This window comes from Pleurodeles waltl, chromosome 4_1, assembly GCF_031143425.1.
Source record: "Pleurodeles waltl isolate 20211129_DDA chromosome 4_1, aPleWal1.hap1.20221129, whole genome shotgun sequence".
Taxonomy (NCBI): Eukaryota; Metazoa; Chordata; class Amphibia; order Caudata; family Salamandridae; genus Pleurodeles; species Pleurodeles waltl.
This window is the reverse complement of record NC_090442.1, coordinates 777,336,991-777,357,380: the sequence shown is the minus strand read 5'-3', so window position 1 is coordinate 777,357,380 and position 20,390 is coordinate 777,336,991.

The following is a 20,390-nucleotide window of genomic DNA, read 5'->3' as shown; positions in this document are numbered from 1 at the left end:
GAGCACAAAGTTTGACAAAGGCTCCACTACCGGCTGCGTGACAGAGTTTACCGGTGATATCCCCTAATTGCCTGACCCTACCATGGTATCACCTCAGGACAGGCTCAGCCTTCACGCAGTTTGACATGTGCAGTTCTTGCCATCATTGCACCTCCGAGTTCCCTTCCGACATGAGCCAGAACCAGGGTTTTTTTTTCAATGCATTGTGCAGCCGAATGGCAGAAGAAACTAAAAGAGACTGTCAGGCTGCGCCATCAAGGATAACCTGTGAAGGTAACCGTCCTGGTTGAACGCGTCCATAAAGTGTTGTGTTGAACGTAGAGACATGAAGTTGGAAGCTAGAAGAAACTAGATGTAATGTGTGTTGATTTATCTGGCTTATTTCGCTCTTTTCATTTTCGATTTTAAAGTGCAGATATTTAAAAAAATCTAATGCCTCCCTATGGATTTATTTGAACTGCATTGTTTTTGGTGTACAAAACCGAACACTACTTTCATTGGTGTCATTTAGGGGTCTCCAGAGATTGCAGCTGCGACCCCCAGCTTGCCCCTTAAGCCCCTTGTGACTCCTGGCACTGCCTTTGTGACCCCTGATCTCAGAGGTGGCAAAAACAGTGACAGGAACAAATGGGCAGCTCGCCCCTATTCATTATTAGTGTAATAACAAATGGAAGCTAGAAGTTAGCTGGAATAAGACCCTCCTTGGTAGCTGAGGTAAGTAAAAAAAACACATTTAAATGTAAGTTGTGTGCATACTTGTGGGTGAGAGTGTGCTTATGTAAAAAAGATAGAGGGACTGATTACAACTTTGGAGGAGGTGTTAATCCATCCCAAAAGTGACGGTAAAGTGACGGTGGTATACCAGCCGTATTACGAGTCCATTATATCGTATGGAACTCGTAATACGGCTGGTGGTATATCCGTCACATTTGGGACGGATTAACACCTCCTCCAAAGTTGTAATCAGGCCCAGAGTGTGTAAGAGCGAATGTGTGTGCATGTGTAAGCATGAGTTTGTGATTGAAAGTAAAGATTAAATGGCGCATAATGTCACTTCCGCTACCCCTGGCATTTTGGTGTATTGAGGTCCATGACTACTTTGAAGCCTGGCAACTGTCCTCAGACAATGTTTGTGGACATTTACGTTGCATTCCATTATGGGTAAAGTACCCATATTTAGGAGATCTATATGAGATGCTACCAAATACCCATGTAATACATACAATGGACCATCAACGTGTAGGAATACACGTTGCGATTACTCATTCTAGGGCGAGATTGGATGATGAAACAGTGGCTGCTGTGAAAGCTTCAGCTGACAGCAAGCCCTTGCCAAAGGCATATCCAGCCAACTATTTCTACCATCTCAGCGCTCAAATAGTTGCATTCGCAACCATACCAGGGGTGGGTGATCATGTGATGCCCAACCAAGACCAAAGGTTAGATCTAATAACAGCTGCGCAAGAAGAGGTAGCTTCTGCCCATGCAGGTGTGGCAGCTACAATTACATTATTGCAAAAATATTATTGTGGCCAGGTCTACATAAACAGACCAACCAGTATGTCCTTTGTTGTGACATCTGCGAATAGATAAGAGCCCACGATCAAACACCCACATCAGACACTCTTCCTAATCTCCAAGAAACCACTACAATGTGTGTACCTGGACCATTGTCGTCCCCTAACACCTGATGGTGCATACAAATACATCTTAGCCACTGTTGATTCTTGCTCCACATTTCTATGGGTATGGCCACAATGGTCAGCTGACACTCAAACTGTTATTAAAGATTTGCATGTATTCATCGGGACATATGCAGTTGGGGCCTTCCAGTCGGACCAAAGCCCTGCAATTGCCTCCAGGGCATTCAGGGTCCCCATGGAGGCGATGGAGGTCCAACTGCATTTCTCATCACCATATCATCCTGAGGGAAGCGCTGTTGTGAAGTGGTAGAAGCGAGACTTTAAGTAATCCTTAACAGCTAATGTGCTAGGTTGAGTTAATAGTTGGCTTAACTACCTGTATGAGTCCACAGAGCATTATATAATATGCCTAGAAGGTCCTTGGGTGGGCGCACCCCATAGAGGTTCTGTTTGGCATACTTATGTATGTCCTAGACCTTGATGGCCCTGCTGCTGTAGGGGCAGACACACCTTTTGACATAAATTCACACGTCACTGTCTTGCAGGAATTACAACAGTCCCATGAGGAAAACTCATCCGCATGTGTCACCTCCTTGGGAATGAGGGATGCTCCGACAACATCCACTGGCTGGATTCCAAAAGTTGGGGATCTAGTGCATGAAAAGTTTGCTGTAAGAAAATAATTTGGCCCTGCATATCGAGCACTGGTTTCAGTCCTGGGAATACATGGTACCAGAACTGTCATTCTAGCACTGCTGCGAGGTTCTAAAGAGAACCTCTTTATTTCAATTGACATGTGGCCAGTCCTACACAGTAGACCAGGAGGACACCTAAGCAGATCCCCAGCCCCTCTCATTGCCAGTCAGGATGTGACTCTTTAAATATAACCACCACTGATGAGACTTCCACGAGCTTGGGGAGGGTGGAAAATGAACTTTCATTAGTACCTGTCAGTACATCTACAGCAAGAAATGTCCAAAGGTCTGAGCAATATTACTCAAATTCAACACAAACAGATGGAATTGTTTACTACGAACCACCAAGGGACATATCTGCCAGTTCTCCTTCTCCGACACCGGCTCCAGTGTTTGCACAAACTACTTCTGGATATTTTGCTGACATCAGCAATTCTTTTTCAAACTCTTCAGCATCTTCAATTGCACCTGTATCAAGAGCACATAAGAGATTCAATTGGCTTAAAACGAACTATCTGATATGTCCATGGAGTTATCTATGGGTCCTGTTAACTGTGCTTGCCTTCCTTTTTTTGATTGGTTTTGTCCTAATTTTCTTTTTGCTGATACATGGTCATTATCTTCCTGAACGCTCTGCTGTTGACCAGGTGGATGAGGTTTCAGCTATACCGATTCCTGATGGAAATGTTTGGAATAAAGTATAATTTGATCTATTGAGATCTATGGAAATGATTCAAATTCCATATGTATTGAAAGTCTCTATAAATTATAATAACGACTGAGGTGGCTTCCAATGATTTGGATGTGAAAACAGTTGATTCTACGCTTTCTGAGCTTGAATTTTACACAGTGTTTGAAAGTGAAGATGTTTACCAAACAACAGAAAATTATGGGGAAATGTTCTGTTGCTAACATTACAGACACTCATTTATACATAAAGCCAGCACCCCGAGAACTGCTTACAATTCCACACAATGGGAACATTGTTCAAAACCACCGGTAGGGAGTTCTAAAATCTATGTAGAAAAGTTTGCATTTTTTTCTGGGCATGATGTCACAAATGGCGAGTCTTATTATTCTAAATTGCCTCCAATGAAATTGCAGAATATTTTGTTAACAGACACCAAATTAATCGCTTCTGACTCCTTTGTTTACCAGTTGACTATTGAAGGCTATGAATATTGTTTGTAGTCGATTGACTTAAAGAATGTGTGGGGACTAGAAATTGGCAAATACAGGAATGGGAAGCTTTGTGTAGAGCATGCCTTATTCTGTTGCAAATTATTTTTTAAATGAAACTGTGCAACAAACAAATTGTTTAGGCTTAGCAAAGATTAAGGAATTGAATGAGCCCATTATTCTGTTAACAGCTACATTTGACAAATGGCAAAACATTTTAAATGTCACTGAAGAACAGCTCAATGGGTGGGTCCAAAATAGAACGTTTAATTTGACACTTTCAGGTCCAAATGGGTGGTTCTTGTGGCCAATGGACACAAATGGTTGTCATGCCCGTTGTGTAAATTCCACACAGGATTTTGGAGTGAGCTAACCTGACCCTCATTACATATCATCACAACACTCTGATATTGTCATCACATATAGCATGGGCAAAGTATGTCAACAATGATCGAAATGTTCCACATTAACAAAAGTTAAAAAACACCTTAGTCTCCTATCAGAAAACACAGACTTATAAGATTTCTTGTTAGGTCATAGAAAACCAGCAACAAAGTGCTTCTTATATGTAATATATAGCGAGATTTGGAAACTTTCACAAAAAGAAGCCACCGCCCAGTTGAGGCAAATAGATCAGGAACACTTGCAGAAAACTCTAGCCGATGTAGATAATGGAATGAAAACCTTGGGCAACTGCATATACACACTTAACAACATTGTTTCATCTGCAATTGACATCATACAAAGTGACCTGTCATTTTTACAACATGAACAGAGTCAGCGTAGGTCCATTATGCAGTTAGGTTGGACATTACAAGTTCTGAAAAGTGGCTGCATACCCTGGCAACACGTCAGCTCCAGGGAACTGTTTGCCACATTTAATTTGACATTAAAGCACCAAATATTGGCTTAGGAAGAAGCAACGTACATTTTGTTAAACATCAAAAAGTTAGAAAAGTTGCCTTTTACTGTGGCGGAAACTTCATCAGCAGTTTGGTTAATACACTGCCCATTTCAAAACTTCAGTTCACCTTTTGTTTGAAGCATATTCCTGTTGGCAGATTTGAAAAGGTAGGAGATAGCTACATCCATGATGTCTGGAAGCTACCCTTTATGTACAAATGTTTCAATGGCATGAGGGAGGTCTTTCTTAGCAGAAGCAAATGTAAGACTTCTGTAAGTAATTACACAGAGCATGTAATGTTTCTGCTGCAAATTTAGCTTGTTATCTGAAGGGCGTTCCTGTCCCTTTGATTCGTCCAGTGTTCCAGGTGCTCTCAAATGGGAGCTATGTGATGCGGAACAAAATCAGCTGTTGCGGAATGCAAACTGTAATCGCCTTTGTAGTTTTGGTCTCCCAAATTTTTGTATCTTGAGGAAATGTGCTTTTTTCCCCTACAGGGGAGATATAAATAGCAGAGTCTTGGCCTCATATGGCTACTTCAAATGTACATTTTGACAAGCTGAGCAGACTGAAGACTCTTATGTTTCAAAAACATGTGGCGCCTACATCCTCCCACGAGACCTATTCTCTCTAAGTGGCGAGGTCATCCACAGAGATACAGTCCCTTTTAAATACAAACTTTGCAAAACAATTCGGTGTACTTATAGGTCGCATTCTTTACGTGTCTAACAACTCTGGGTTTGTACATTTCTTTAAGGCTGTTAGTTTTTGTAACCACCTTCTCCTCTGTATTTGCATAATACCTTCAGCCATACACTCTATTTTTGGGGGGATTCTCTGTTATTTTAGCATTATTTGGCAGCAGTTTCCTGTTACTGCAGTGGCGGCTCCATCTCAACAAGGAGGACTGATGATTCTTCCACCAGCCCAACTGTGTAGTGAATGCATGATGCAGTATTTTGGAGCACCACTCCTGGAAGAACTGGAGTCCAGCTGGTCTTTGTCATTCAGCCCGGTTCTGAATTGCATTCAGCCCATCTTTTGATGTTTGTGGTGCCCATCTGAATATGCACCGGAAGTGTGTCTTACCATGCAGCGCACAACTTCTTTAGATGCTAGTCTGTTGGTGTTCTCAATGAGGGTTGGGCACCAGACATGCACATTGAGATTGCAATTGCTATGGGAAGATTACTATGAGCCGCCCTTTGTAGATGAAGTGGCTCTTGGTGGTACCACACCTTGCACTGCACAGGATGCTGCAACCTTGGCCGGAGCTATGGCTGAGGCAATGGAGCATGAGTGCTCCCTCACTTTCCTTGTCCACGAACTGGTTCCTTTACCACCTGCCAAAGTGGGGTCTTTCCTGGATTAAAAAGAACAGTTGATGACATTGGCAATTTCTAAAAGATCATGATTCGTGTTGATTTACTGACATTTGGCCTAGATTGATGTCCGAGTTTTGCAAAAATTCTAAATTTACCTTTTTTAATTCAGCTCATATTTTGGTCTGTTTTGGTTGTTGACATGGGCATTTTATCTCATTCCAGATATTTTAGCTTGCTTTTAGTAATTAATGTATAGAAGGTGATTTTAGTATTAGGTTTTATTATAGACCTCTACATCTTTGAACCAAGAATGGGGAGGGTCTTATGAGGTTATTTTAACATTTGCACAGGCACAATATTTAGCCCAGGGCCTGAGGCCTGAGGCCTGTGCCCTCTCACCTAGCGTCATTCTAGTGGACTTGTTTTTCTTCTTTTTATTAGTTGTTCTTCCATGCAGAATCTGTTATTCATTTCTTTAAACGACATTTTCATCTTATGCTCAATCTATGGCTGTACACAATGTTTACTGGGTATTGCCGGTCGAAAGAGTATATTGTCCACCCTACACAGAAAAATATGTGTTGTCACGTCAGGGCAGTTCTTAGAATAACACATACTGTATGTTATTATAAAAGATCACACTGCCCACACTATCTTAGAGGGGACATTCCAGCCAGTTTGCCATCTCATGCTGCATGTCATCACAGGTTCTGCTGAACCCTCTACGTCCTCTTCATCTATGTGGGGGGTCTAACAGACTTCTTCTTTGCCTCTGAACACACGTATGGGGGTTGGGCTTCTTTTCCGTGACTGGATAGGCAGATTAGGGCTATCACTGCTATTTCCTCTCATGTAGAAACTTAGTACTGTAGGTAGGGATGTTAGATACACTATTGTGACAATATGGTGGGACTGTTCCTGTGTTTCACTTTCTTGCTCTTTGCATATATAAGATATATGTAACTGACAGAAAGGTGTAAGATCTGCCACAAATCGCTTTTTCCTGTGGTACTTGTGAGGTGCTGCTAGCTAGGCAGAAAGGGTTAGGCTAGCAGCTGTCACATAGTGTGGTACCAGACTCAGTCCCCTACACTCTGTGGTGCTGCCTCGTTACTGCAACAAGAGGGCCTACGACAATATAGCTAAGAGGAAGGACCCTGGTTTGGTAGAGATTTACACCTTTATAGTCTTGTTGGCCCCTCTATAGGAGGATTCATGTTATCACAAGATTCTGGAGAAAGATGCACCAGGAATCATCATATTGTTAAACACACACAAGGCCACTGGAGATATTTCCTCATGGTCCTTTATGCAGCTGTAGTGTAGAATACACACTGGACATTTCCCCAACGAGATAGCACTTACTAGCCAATAAGTAGAAATGATTTCAGTTGGTTAGACATTTTGTGCAAAAGTGTGGACTCTTGTTGGATAAATAGGCAGGTGTGGTTCCTTTATGGCTGAGTCACTCACACAGCTACTGACACCCACACAGACATCCCCCACTCACAGACCCACTCAGACACTCATGCACCCACTCACAGACCCAGACACTCATGCACCCACTCATAGACACACTTAGACAGTCATGCACCCACTCATGGACCCACTCAGACATTCATCCCCCCACTCACAGACCCACTCAGACACTCACTCAGACACTCATGCACCCACTCAGACACTCAAACACCCACTCACAGACCCTTTCAGATGTTCATGCATCCAGTCACACACCCACTCATAGACCCTCTCAGACACTCATGCACTCACTCTCTGACCCACTCAGAACCTCATGCACTCACTCACAGACACACTGAGAGACTCATGTACCCACTCACAGACCTACTCAGACACTCAGCCACCCATTCTCAGACCCACTTAGACACTCATGCACCCACTCACAGACCCACGCAGAGCCTAACAAATCCAATCACGGACCTACTCAGAAACTCTCCCACCCATTCACAGACCTACTGAGACACTTATGCACTCACTCACACGCTCACCGTCACAGGTTAGTGGTTACAGTTAGGAAATAAAAGTTTAAAAAAACAAACTAGAAATTCACTTAAAAAACAAAAGGTTACGGGGCATTATAGTTAGGAAACAACATTTAAAAAGCCTTAGAAATTACTGGAAAAGCCAAAGGTTACGGCGATGTTATAGCTAGGAAATAGAATATAAAAACTTTAGAAATTAAATGAAAAAACACAAAGGTTACAGCAACATTATAGTTATGCTTACATTTCACTCGAACAAAACCAGTGAAATTCAGCAGTTATAGTTACCTGAACTAACTGTAACTTATGCCCCCACAATGCACTGCTTGTGACCTCATATATTACATGACTGATAACATGGTCAGTGACATCACTGATTACATCTCAAATAACCACTGATGACATTACTGATGACATCATCCACAGAAGCACTCACAAACCCACTCACACCCTTATACAACTTCTCATACACCCACTCATGCACCCACACAACCATTCACATACCCATTCACAGACCCATACAGGCATTCACACAACCACTCACTCACCCGTACAGCTACTCATATAACCAGTCACTTACCCATACAGCTACTCTCAGAGCCACACACTTACCCAAACAGCTACTTACACACCCACTTATTCACTTAGACAGCCACCCATACTGCCTCTCAAAACAGACACTCACTCACCATACAAGCACTCACACATTCACTCACATAGCCACACAGCCAGTTACATACCCATTCACACATCCATACAAGCACTCACACATCTGCTCACTCACACATACATCCATCCATACAGGCACATACTCTACAATACAGCCACTCACACACCAACTCACTTAACTAAACAGCCACTCAAAAGAGCCCGGGAGAGGGTCTGCATAGCCCCACTCCATGTTTTAAAATGAGTATTCAGCTCGGGGAGGTCGTGGTCCCTGGGGCCATGGGATCCGTGCAAAATCCCCTCCTTAATGTTTTTCTTTGGCTCAGGGAGGTGGTGGGCACCAGGGCATTTGAAAGCCCCAGGAGTGGGGTCTGCATGGTCCCTCCTTTTTGAAGAAAAGCCCCGGGGAAGTAGTGGTACTGGTGATCCCGGTGTGTTCACACAGCCCCCCTAAATATTTCTTATATGTAGCCCCAGGGAGGTGGATGTCCGTGGGGAATACAAAAGTCCTTAGAGGGGGCCCAGTGCTCGCCCTCAGTTTTTTATAAAATATGCATGCCCCCTGGACCTGACCACCCATGGGCTACATTAAAAACAAGCTTCCTTGTTTTGCTTTTTAAAAATTTAGGGCAAAACTCATGGATCTCCGTAAATGTTGCCATAAATTAAAAAATAATAATAATTCTTTGCCCTGACGTTGTCCCAGTGGCACCCCAGCACCAAGACTAGGTGGTTGGGGCACTTGTACCCTGCTTCTTTTTTGTGTGTTTTTTTGGGACTATAACTTGTGCCCCAACCATGCACAAGCTTTTCATCAAAAATGGCACTGCAAATATTACATTGTGGTTATCAATGATGTTATCAAAGATATCATGAGTGCCAGAATTTTTGGGACAATTAGAGGTGAATGGCAGGGGCACAAGTTGTAGTTACCTCAGGGCTCGACTTGAGATAACTCTACCTATAAAAGGTGAATTTCTATGGTTTTGTAAGTTTAAAATGTGAGCGTAACTATGTTAATCCAACCACCACTGCGCATGGCCTTTGGGCGTGTGCAGCTGGGGTTAGGCCTAGGGCCTGGCCTGCAGCAAGTCCAACCCCTATCACCACCCAACCCTGTTCTGCACATGGCCTTTAGTGCAGCAGGGGTCAGCTGCAGAGCCTGGCCTGCAGCCAGTTCCTGTGGCCAACTCCTATAACCAGCCAACCCTGCGCTATACACAGCCTTTGGCGGTGTGCAGCGGGGCTGCCCTGCAGCCAACCCCTATAACATACCAATTCCACATGGCCCCTCCTCCCCAGGATGTTCTGGGCCCGGGGACCTCATCCCCGGGAACCAACATAAATATTTAAATTTTTTAGAAGGGGGGGGAATGCGTTGCCCCTCCAGACTAATATCGGCCCAGGAATCTCATCCCTCAGAGCCTGGCCTAAACATCTAATATTTTTAGGGGAGGGAGACTGCATGGCCCACATCTTTAAGCTGATCTTGGCACCAGTGATCACCATTCCCCCGGTGCCTGGCTTAATTTGTTTTTGCAGGGAGGGGGTCGCATGACCCCCGCCACAGGGCCGATCTTGGCCCGGGGACCCCATCCCTTGGGGTTGGGTCATGTGACCTGGGTGACCCCCAGGTCACCCACTGACAATTTTGGGGACCGCGGCCTGAAGGCCCCTGCGGTCCCTGCCAGCTCTCCACTTACTGTGGGAACTAGCATTGCTGTCACAAAGAAAGAGAGCTGCTAAAGCAGCTCACTCTCAGTGAGAGCAGTTTCCTCTGTCTGCAGGCAGGGAGACAGAGGAAAAATCTACTTGCAGCAAGGGAGAGATGTTTGACAGCTCACCCTCACTGCAAGCAGAGTGTTTACTGTGAATTGGCGGCAGCTGTCAAAGCTGCCACCAGGCCACAGCAAACAGCTATGTCCCGTGGTGTGCACCCCGATACATAGCAGGACCTGGCCCTGGGGGTGGCGGTCCCCAGGGCCATCATTGGCTCCATGAGGGGGATCGCACAGCCCCCCTCCAACAATCAATAGCCCCAGGCAAATGGTGGTCCCCAAGGCTCTGGGGACCACCTTCACTTTTGTTATTACAGGCCCGGGTAGTTGATGGTCCCTAGGCCTGTGGGGTGGGGAGCACAGCCTGCCCACAATGTATTTGAAAAGTGTCCCAGGGAGTAGGTAGTCCCCAGGACTGTGGGGGGCCTGCGTGCCTCCCCGCATTGTGTTAGTCTTTTGCCCTGGGGAGGTGGTGGTCCCTGGGAAACCGGGGGAGCATATAGCCCCTTGCAATCTATTTGAAAAGTGCCCTGTGGAGGTGGGGTCCTGGGGTTGCACAGCCCCCGCTTTTCTTAAGTCTTTAGCTCCTGGAAGGTGGTGGTCCCTGAGGCTGCAGGAGTGAATGACCCCTCGCATAGAAATTATGAATGCCCCCGGGACCTGGCCCACCCGGGGACTTGTAAAAAAGAAGTACGGGAGGCCCGCTGTTTGAAAAAAATAATTGTTTCCATGAAATCACAACGTCGTTGTGAAATCGCAGCAAAAAATCTTTTAGCCTGGGGGTGGCTCTGGGAGCCCAGCACCAGAGCTAAGGAGTCAGGGTGACTCTACCATGGCTCCTTGTCTTTTTTTTCACTGTTTTTGTGGGACTCGGCTGAAGCCGAATAGAAAGATGGCTGCCAACACTTTCTGGTTTGAAGTGTTGGCAGCCAATCAGAGCTGTGCATTTCAATGCATGAGCTCATCATTATTCTCAAATACATCACTGAAAATCCACATCCCTAGATATACAAGTGTATTTTCCCCTTGATAACTCGAGGAATACTGAACAAATTTACACTAAATAAGCGGAAGCACAATCTGCGTATGGAAAGCTATCTTTCTACCAAATTTGGTGAAAATCCACCCAGTGGTTCAGACTGTAGTTGTGTTCAAAGGCCTTATGGGACTTAACATGGGAAACACAACTTTTGATCCCCCTTTTTTCTCGGCCCCCGCTTGATGGAGCACGCAGAAACTTTCCATGCGCAGCAAGAATCATTGAGGCACTTTTGTTTGTGAAATTTTGCGAAGATTAGTCAATCGGTGCCAAAGATATAGGCAAGTCAAAAAACACTTTTTATATGAAAACATGGTCCTAACTATAACTACTTACTGGCGACCGCCAGTAGGTTTATATATATATAAATATATCAGAGATCTTCAAACTTTTTATGCCGAAGCCCTCCTGTCAAATATTTTCAGGCTTAAGGACTCCCTCCTGATAAAAATGTTTAGACCCTGGTACTCCTTATAATCAACAATCAGCCATCAATGCCCTCAATTCCCACAGCAAATCATTTTTACAGTGGGGAAATAATAATAAACACTGCTTAGAAAACCAAAGGTTAGTGAGTGACTGTGGTAAGGTGTCATAAGCTTACCAAACAGTTCAATCAAAATGTTTTCAAAAGGAATTTCCCAAATATGCACAATGGTACTTTATTTTTCACAAACAAAACACAATTTGACAAAACGTATTTGTATGATGACACCTTTCTGAACTAAGGTGATGGGTGTGCCTGTAAATCTGTGGTTGCACCTCATTAGTACCACTTTAACACTCAAATATAGAAATAAGTAACAAAAATGGGACCAGTCCAGTTTTGCAATGGGCCTTCTACTGCACAGCAACATGTGTTGCTGCTTTTTAGTAACTTTTGAACAGCTTGAGTTATAAGCCTTTTGTTTGTTAAAATCGCCATATTACGCAGCAGATGATGGATTATGTGGCAAATGCTGTAAATCTATTATTATGCAAAAATTGTCACTGCTGCACAATTGCATAATTCCAGTGCCCATGGGTATAATGGCTGTAATGCATGGGCTGCAACTTTAGTGCACGGTATCAGAGGAGAACCAAGCTATATTTCATGGGATGCTGACAGCTTGGCTTTTACAGCTGCATGGAACTGGAGGTTGCTGAACATCATTGCTCAAAATTAAAACATACCACTTAACAATCATTAATGATGAAGTGTAATGTCCAAGTAGGATGCTTTCTTTAATTCCAGGGGAGGAAGTGGTCCCTTAATCTTCTTTCACACTGTTTGTCTAAAATATGTTTTTATTTTTAACATTAGGAAAACAGACACTTCTATTTGAGCAAAAATTGACTCCTGGTTATATTAGTTTGCTGTTGTTGTTGTCTTCAATTTTTAGGTGTTTCACCACCTAGTTCTTACATATAAAATAACAGACAGCTTAAATGAAAAATAAATAAAAACGTTGCTGTGAGAAATGCACTTCAGTACATTATATAACCTCTATTAGTTAATGCACTGCACAGGTCTGTGTGTAACCAGACATCCACAGAATTAAATCTTGGTTAATGCAGTGGAAAATAGCGACTTGTGTATTTTTAGTGCTAGAGGTCACAGTCTGTGACAGAAAGCACTGTGCATATGTAAGTAAGTCATTATTGTATACTTGCATCACACACAGTATAAGGTAGACTGCTAAAACATTTACAAAAAGTTTTACGATAAAATGGTGCTTCAAAAATATAGATTTTAGGAATACCCTACTGTACGATATACAATTTTTTATATAACTGTCCCTTCAACACCTCCTTAGGGGTAGTGAGCGCTATGTAAATACAATTACAAGTAAAAGCATGCACTTCACAGCTCAATTGTTAACTCTTTGCACTACTACTCAAAAAGAATAAATCTTTGCATTCACAAAGCTTCCAGTGATTTGATCAATTAAAGCCATTACAGGCTCCCAGGCATCCTTTACATTTGCAGATTACCCTTTACATTTGCAGATTAACTCATAGCACACATTTGGATTTCTTTCAGGCAAACAGGCATAGCACAGGACACTCCCTGAATGACACTCCAGCTGAAGCATTTTAACTATCAGAATTAACTGTCCCAGGATGGTTGTTTTTTCCAAAACGAAGAGCAAATGTTTTGGATTCCAGGCAGAAGTGAGGCTGGGAGTAAGTGTCCCCCTTCCCATCACTTCCTATATATATATATATATATATATATATATATATATATATATATATATATATATATATATACATATTATTATATACAGTATATATAATTACTTACATTTTAAATCAAAATTAAACTATTCCTAAAACGTAATGTGATTTCAAATACATAGATCAACAAATGATACGTGATTAATTATGTTTGTTAAAAATACTACCATATTGTTAATTTATTACACATTATGTTTGTTTAAATATGTAACAAACCTTAACATTTTTAAAATGATTAAAGACATAACAAATATAAAATAAAAGTAAAAACCAAAACATAACAGAAAAAATGAAACAAAACAATATAAAACATTACATTCAAAGTTAACATACTCAAGCAATTTTAAAAATTGACTTTGTAATCTAACTCTAGTTAAAAAAAATATATATATATAAAGAATGCAAATGCACTATTGTAACAATCTTACAAACACTGGAGAACATACATGCATTGAGGGTGTGTTGGGACAGAAAAGTCCCCTACATAGTGTACATATTGAAAAAATAGGCATCCCTATCCTGAGTGCCCAGCTGCATGGAGTATCTGGACCTCTGGTACTAATTTTCGATCATGAGTGAATATAGATCATGCGTGGGTGCCAGGACCCAGGCCTGTCCCATGGTAGCACTGTCTTGTTAGATTGGGGGGGATCGGACCAAGCACTGCTCTCATAGTGGTGGAGAGCTACTGCCCTTAACAGGAGCTAAATGTCATAATGCACAGTGGAGACAGCATACCTAGTTTTGTACTAATCAGTCATATGAACAGGCCTTCTTACCTCAATTCCTAGTGTGATGCCTACTGGACCACCCATGTAAAGGACTGTTACTGTGTACTGAGCTCATCCTTGGCCTACCTGATGATTATATGCAGTGCGTGGAGCACATGGTGGTTGCAGGTGCATGCTGTATTGTATGTGTGCCTTAGATTGGGTCATTATTATGCCTGGAAGTATTCGCTGGTGGATTTTTAATTCTGCTGGTGACATAAGAGGAATTTGGTAATTCCACTTTACACCTGTAACAGGACATTACTGATAAATTCCACTGTCTCGCTGGTGGAATAAATCTGCAGGGTTGGTTTTTAAACAAGGCTGGAAAAGGAAGCAGTCTCTCTATGTTTATTAACCACTGCAGATTAAGGCCCTGTTTAGAAACCACTGCCTGCCTTGCAGGCATACCCCTCTGCGCCCTTACAAAGTCTGAAGTGATTACTGCAAAGTATGTAATGGTGCTGAGGGATATGCACTGCAGTGCATTTAGTCTCAAAATGCACCCTTGCATCCATTTTTGGACACAAAGGTGCATTTTGCGCTATCAAAATTGCTCCAAATACCCACTCCACTCTGTTGCGGAATTCCACAGAATCTTGAGGAATTTTAATGGAATTTTGTGGAATAAAACTCTGCCAATTCCATCCATCCCTAGTCATAACAGAAGCCTAGGGCCTAGAAAGGCTAGTTGGAGGTGAGGAGTTGCAATCCCAGACAGGAAGTTTGAACTGGTGACATTCCTGAAGACTGTGGTGCAAATACACACATTGGAGAAGTGAAGCAGAGCATCCACTATGTAAATAAACATTTCTTGGATTCCGGAAGAGGTAATGTTCAGTGGGGCCTGGGCTCATTTTCAGGCAAGATGGTGGGTCTGATAAGGCTGCCATTGCAGGACCATGGAATCATAATAAAGGAGAGGACTTAGGATTTGAACTTTTCTGAGGCATAATTCAATGGTGACTGACAGCCAGGTCTGCTGCCTGGCTACTCCTTTGGCCTGTGTTGTTGGCCAGTAGGAATTGCAGAAGCTCCTGTCGTAGTTTGGACTCTTGCTCTGAGCAAGACTGCTGGTCTCAGGATGACAGTACTTTCGTTTGTAGGTGACTAAGTCTCTTCCTACAACTATTTGTAACTGTTGTCCAAACCTTACCGGCTTACTAGCAGTACCTCACCAAAAACACAATAGTAAAAGGTGATTTGTAGCAGTCGCTTACGCATGGACTCAAAATACAATATCTCAGGGTTGTCGTGGTTAAACGGAAATTACCTTTTTCTCACAGATTTATAATGTCTCATACAAACAAAGGCAATAACACAGATGCAGTAAAGTTATAATAGTTTTTATTCAACATAACTGCAATTTATGATAAGTTGCATGAACTGCAATGATTAGGATAATGAATATACCAAGCAACAGTATTGTAAAGAGGAGAGTCATTGTTATAAAGACCCCCACCATTATGCAATATATGAAAGAAATATATGTATATGTAAAAGATGGAATAAGCCCTAATACCTTATGGAGAGTAGGTCTAACCTCCTACCTAAAAAGAAAGAGCTGGGTTCGTTAAACCTTAATCTGCCAAAACCGTGTCCATGAGAGGAGCCCCCAACCCTCGTTACCTTGGAGTGAGGTCTCTATCTCAGACTCCGCAGGGACACGAAGACTGGATCAGTGTCAAGATGACTGCAGCATCGGTATCAGCGATGGTGGCGATGCCCTCTGGTCGGAATCCCTCTGATTATCTGTCTAAAAGTGTGTTGTATTTATACAGATCTACAAGGTCCCCTGACATAAGTGTTATTCATAACAATAGATAACAGGCATGCTTGGGACGGCAATTAATATCAACAATCCCTCGAAAGTATAGAGAGGGAAAATCCCTAAGTGTGAATGCCTACTGTTTGTTTGTCTTTCGTGCTTGATCTTGACGCCTTGGCGCAATGACACTGATAATAGAACCCATAACAAGTGGCCTAACTATAAACAAGGCCGCCATTTTAAAGGAAATAAATAATTAAATGGACTATGACAGAGCAAGCTAAGTAGGTTAAAAGTCACTGGGTGACGGGGGCACGAGTTTACAAGCCTACGGCTAAGCTAACTCCTGTTATCCCGCTAAAACAAACTAGGATTCACTACACTCCTATGGCATACTGTGCCTTTGAGTTCCAGAAACTGTTTATCAGTGTGGAAAGAAGATCACCAGGATTTTGAGCTGCTGCATCCAGGACTGGGCCCAAGGTCTGCGAGTCTCCCTGCTGGGTGAGGGACCATCACCTAAGAAGTCAACACAACTTGATCTGGTTCTGGAGCACCAGCCTTCTATGTGCCTGCCAAGATCAACTATCCCTCAAGAAGGACAGAACCTGGACAGAGCAAGGTCCAGCAGGGATCCTGGTGAGAGAAATGTGAGACACCAAGTCCAGTTGGGACTGTTAGGAGAGTGCAGGCCCTGAGCCTCTCTTGTTGTAACTTGGTGACCTCTGTATGCCAAGTGGGGGCCACAGCTAAAGTAAGAGCTGTCCCCCTTGCAGTGCTGTAAGTCAACGAACCCCATATGCCAGAAGGAGGCCACCATGAAGATTAGGGCTGTCGTCCTGGAACATCATGCCAAGAGGATCCCTGGCAAAGAATCAACCAAGAGCAACTTGTATTAGAGACCACTGCTTATTGGAACACTTACTGAAAATTAAGGAAGGTGTGGACGTGATGTCTGACACCATTGCAGGCCTTCCAGAGACTACAGCTGCCCGCACACTTCATCTGGAAGAGACTGCCAAACACAGAGATTCTCCAGCTTCAAGAGGGAGGCCTGGGTGCCCTGACATTGTTGGCTGCCCTGGGCAGGTAACACTGTTTCAGGGCCATTAGGCATTCCAGGGAGTTCTGCAAACTTAGGGCCTGATTACAACTTTGGAGGAGGTGTTAATCCGTCCCAAAAGTGACGGTAAAGTGACGGATATACCACCAGCCGTATTACGAGTCCATTATATCCTATGGAACTCGTAATACGGCTGGTGGTATATCTGTCACATTTGGGACGGATTAACACCTCCTCCAAAGTTGTAATCAGGCCCTTAGTGTGTGTTGATGCTTAAGGTCAGAACCATATTTTCAACATGGTGACTAGCAGGGGCCACACCTAAAGGTCACCTCCATTATCGAATGGGGGTGAACCAGTTCCAGTCGAAGGGCAGTGGGGACTTGACGACCCTGCCGAGAACCTTAACAGACTGTGGATATTATTTAGTGTGCTGTGTATATATTTTGTATGTTTATATTAAATATTTCTTTTATCACAACTTTCTACTATACTTTATCCAATCCAGCAAACACTGGGGAAGAAAACGTACATTGGGGAGGAGGTTATCAAATGTACTGTTATAACTCTTCTCTGACATGGGGAAACTGCATTTGTTAGGAAGGTAACAATTACAATTTTAACTCCAATCTCACAAATATTGGTGAAATGTATACATTCAGGGTGATATTTATTCTACCTCTAGTCTAACAGACATTGGGCAAGGTGTATATTGGGGTTGCAAGTAAATATTGTGGGGTCATATTTACTATTTTAGTTGCTGTCCAACAAACATTTAGAAAAGTGCATACACTGGGAGAGGAGCTGATTTACAATTCTAACTCTAGTCCAAAAAATGTTGCTGATAGTTAATACAGTGTGAAAATGCTTGCATTGAGAGGTCAGATTTATTATTCTAACACCAGTCTAAAAACATTGGGGAATGGGCATTCATGGGGGTGAGTTACATTTGCTATTCTAGGGATTGCCAAGATGGCAGGTGTAGTTCTAGGAGCTCCTGCTAAGCCAGCATCTTAGCACCACTACACTGGGGTGCTGGCATGCCTATCAGGATCAGGGGGAGCCGCTGTGGCCCTTGGACGAGTAGCTGCAGCAGTGAGGCACAACCGATGCGCAGGCACTCGCTAGCTGGGACCGGAGCCGCAGCTGTGCCATGATGTGACTCAAATGGTGGACCGGGGCTGAGGTGAGCTTCCCGGCCCATCAGCAGACAAGGGCATGGTAGAGGGCAAATTGCTAGTGTGCCCCAAATACGCAGCTGGAGTCTCTGCCTGGGGTCTGCTTGGTGAGCTGGAGCAGGGGTCACTCCTGGCCCTGCCCAATGATACAAGGTGCCTTGTGGTGATCCAGAACTGCAACAGATAAATTTTGCCATCCACATGCCCTTCCTCCCAGCGGGCCAAGGCTGTGGACCACCCCTGGGCCCTACAAACAGGGACACATACCTGGAAGACTTTGGCCCTCATTATGACATTAGCGGAAAAAAACGCTTACCGGAACAGCGACGGCCGCCAAAAGACCGTCGTCGCCGTGGCTACCAGCCGACCACCATATTATGATCGTAGCTGGAATACCACCAGAAGGATGTGGAATTCCAGCTACAGTCATGGTGGGGGACGTCTGTAAGGTGGCGCTGCTGCCAGTAGCAGCGCCATGCCAGTAGACCGCCGTAGACTGTATCATGTCCCATGATACGGTCTGGCGATGTTCTGTTGGCGGACGCCTGTCCCGTTTCTTGCTGGAGGACCCCCTGAAATCAGGTATGTTGGGTGCACCAAAAGGGGAGAGGGTGGGGGGTGTTGTGTGTGTGGGGGTGTGTAGGTTTATGTGTTCGTGAATGCAGGTGTGCGTTGCGTGTGGTATATGTGTGCATGTGTGAGTGCGTGTATGTTGTGTTGTGTGAATGCGCGTGTGCTTGTTTGTATGTCAGTGTGTTTGAATGTGTGTGAATGGATGAATGCATGCGTGGGTGCATGTGGGTATGTGTGTGTGATGGTGCGTGAAGGTTCATGTATGTTGGGGGGTGAGTCTGGAGATGGGGGTGGGTGGGAATCTGAGGTGGGAGAGGGGGGCGGGTAAGACCGCTATCAGTGACAGGGAAGGGATTCCCTGTCACTGATAGTGCCTACCACCATGGTTTTTGGTGCGGTAAGGAGGCCACGAAAACCATGGCAGTAGGTGGGGTCATAATCCCGTGGGCAGGCTAGTGACGGTTGCCTGGCTGGAGACTGAAGTCTTCAGCCCGGCGGCTGTTACCGCCGTTGTGGACGGAGTGGTACGTTGGCAGTTTGGCTTGAGCCAATCCGCCAATGTCATATTATGGGGAAAAGTACCGCCAGCTTGTTGGCAGTATTTTTCTCCATTATACCGCCGTCCGCCAGGGTCATAATGAGGGCCTTTGGGCCAACACCGGTGCTTCTATAAAACATAACCCAGTGCATTGAACTTCAGAGACTCCCGGGCATGAGGTGGCATCTTGGATTGCCTCCTGACAGGCCCTCTCACCTCAAGGTACAGATTTAATGAATGTGGATGGATTGGGCTCTTAGGGTGTGAAGGTCTGGGCTGGTGTAAGCGAGGTGCTGGAATCCAGGGACTGATAGCTCCATGGACCCGCAATGACCATGAGAGATGGGGGATGAGACAGCCCCATATACATTTGGACATGAGCATCTTCATTGGGGCACAAAGGGCCCTGTCCTTGTTGGTGAGAGACCATCCAATGCGATGTCTGCAGCACCATCCACCACCCTCGGTGACCACGGGGAGGAGGAATGAGTGGTGGAGGTAATGCCATGCCCTGCAGTCAGGCACCCCGACAGACTTGAAGGCCATGCAACTGAGTGATCCTGCCTGTGACCATTGATTTCACTGGGCAGGGTCTGGTGCTGAGTGCTTGTGCTGCCCAGACCGGTCTTTCTGGTGCAAGTGAGTTGGTTCTCTCCCCCAGAGGTGGGGACTCTGGGGCAGCCCACCAGTTGATACTGTCCCCATTGTGAAGCACCCCTTTGACATCTGGCCTCTCTACATATCTTTGACCTCTGCAACTGTGCTGACAGAGGCATCATGGGCCCTTTAGGCCAGGCCACAATGGACAAATTTACTGCACCACTGGGATCATCGAAGGGGTCCCGGAGGGGAGTCTTGTGGCCCAGACCCGACAGATATAATACTTCTGTTACCCTGCAGGCTATCCACTACTCCAAAATTGCACTGGAAACTAAATAGGGGAGGTGGGCATGAAGGTGGCCCTACTGTGCCGGGATCTCAGCCACACAGGTGAAAGGGTCACGGAGGCTGAAGGGAGAATCTCAAAACTGGAGGACACTGTTAAACA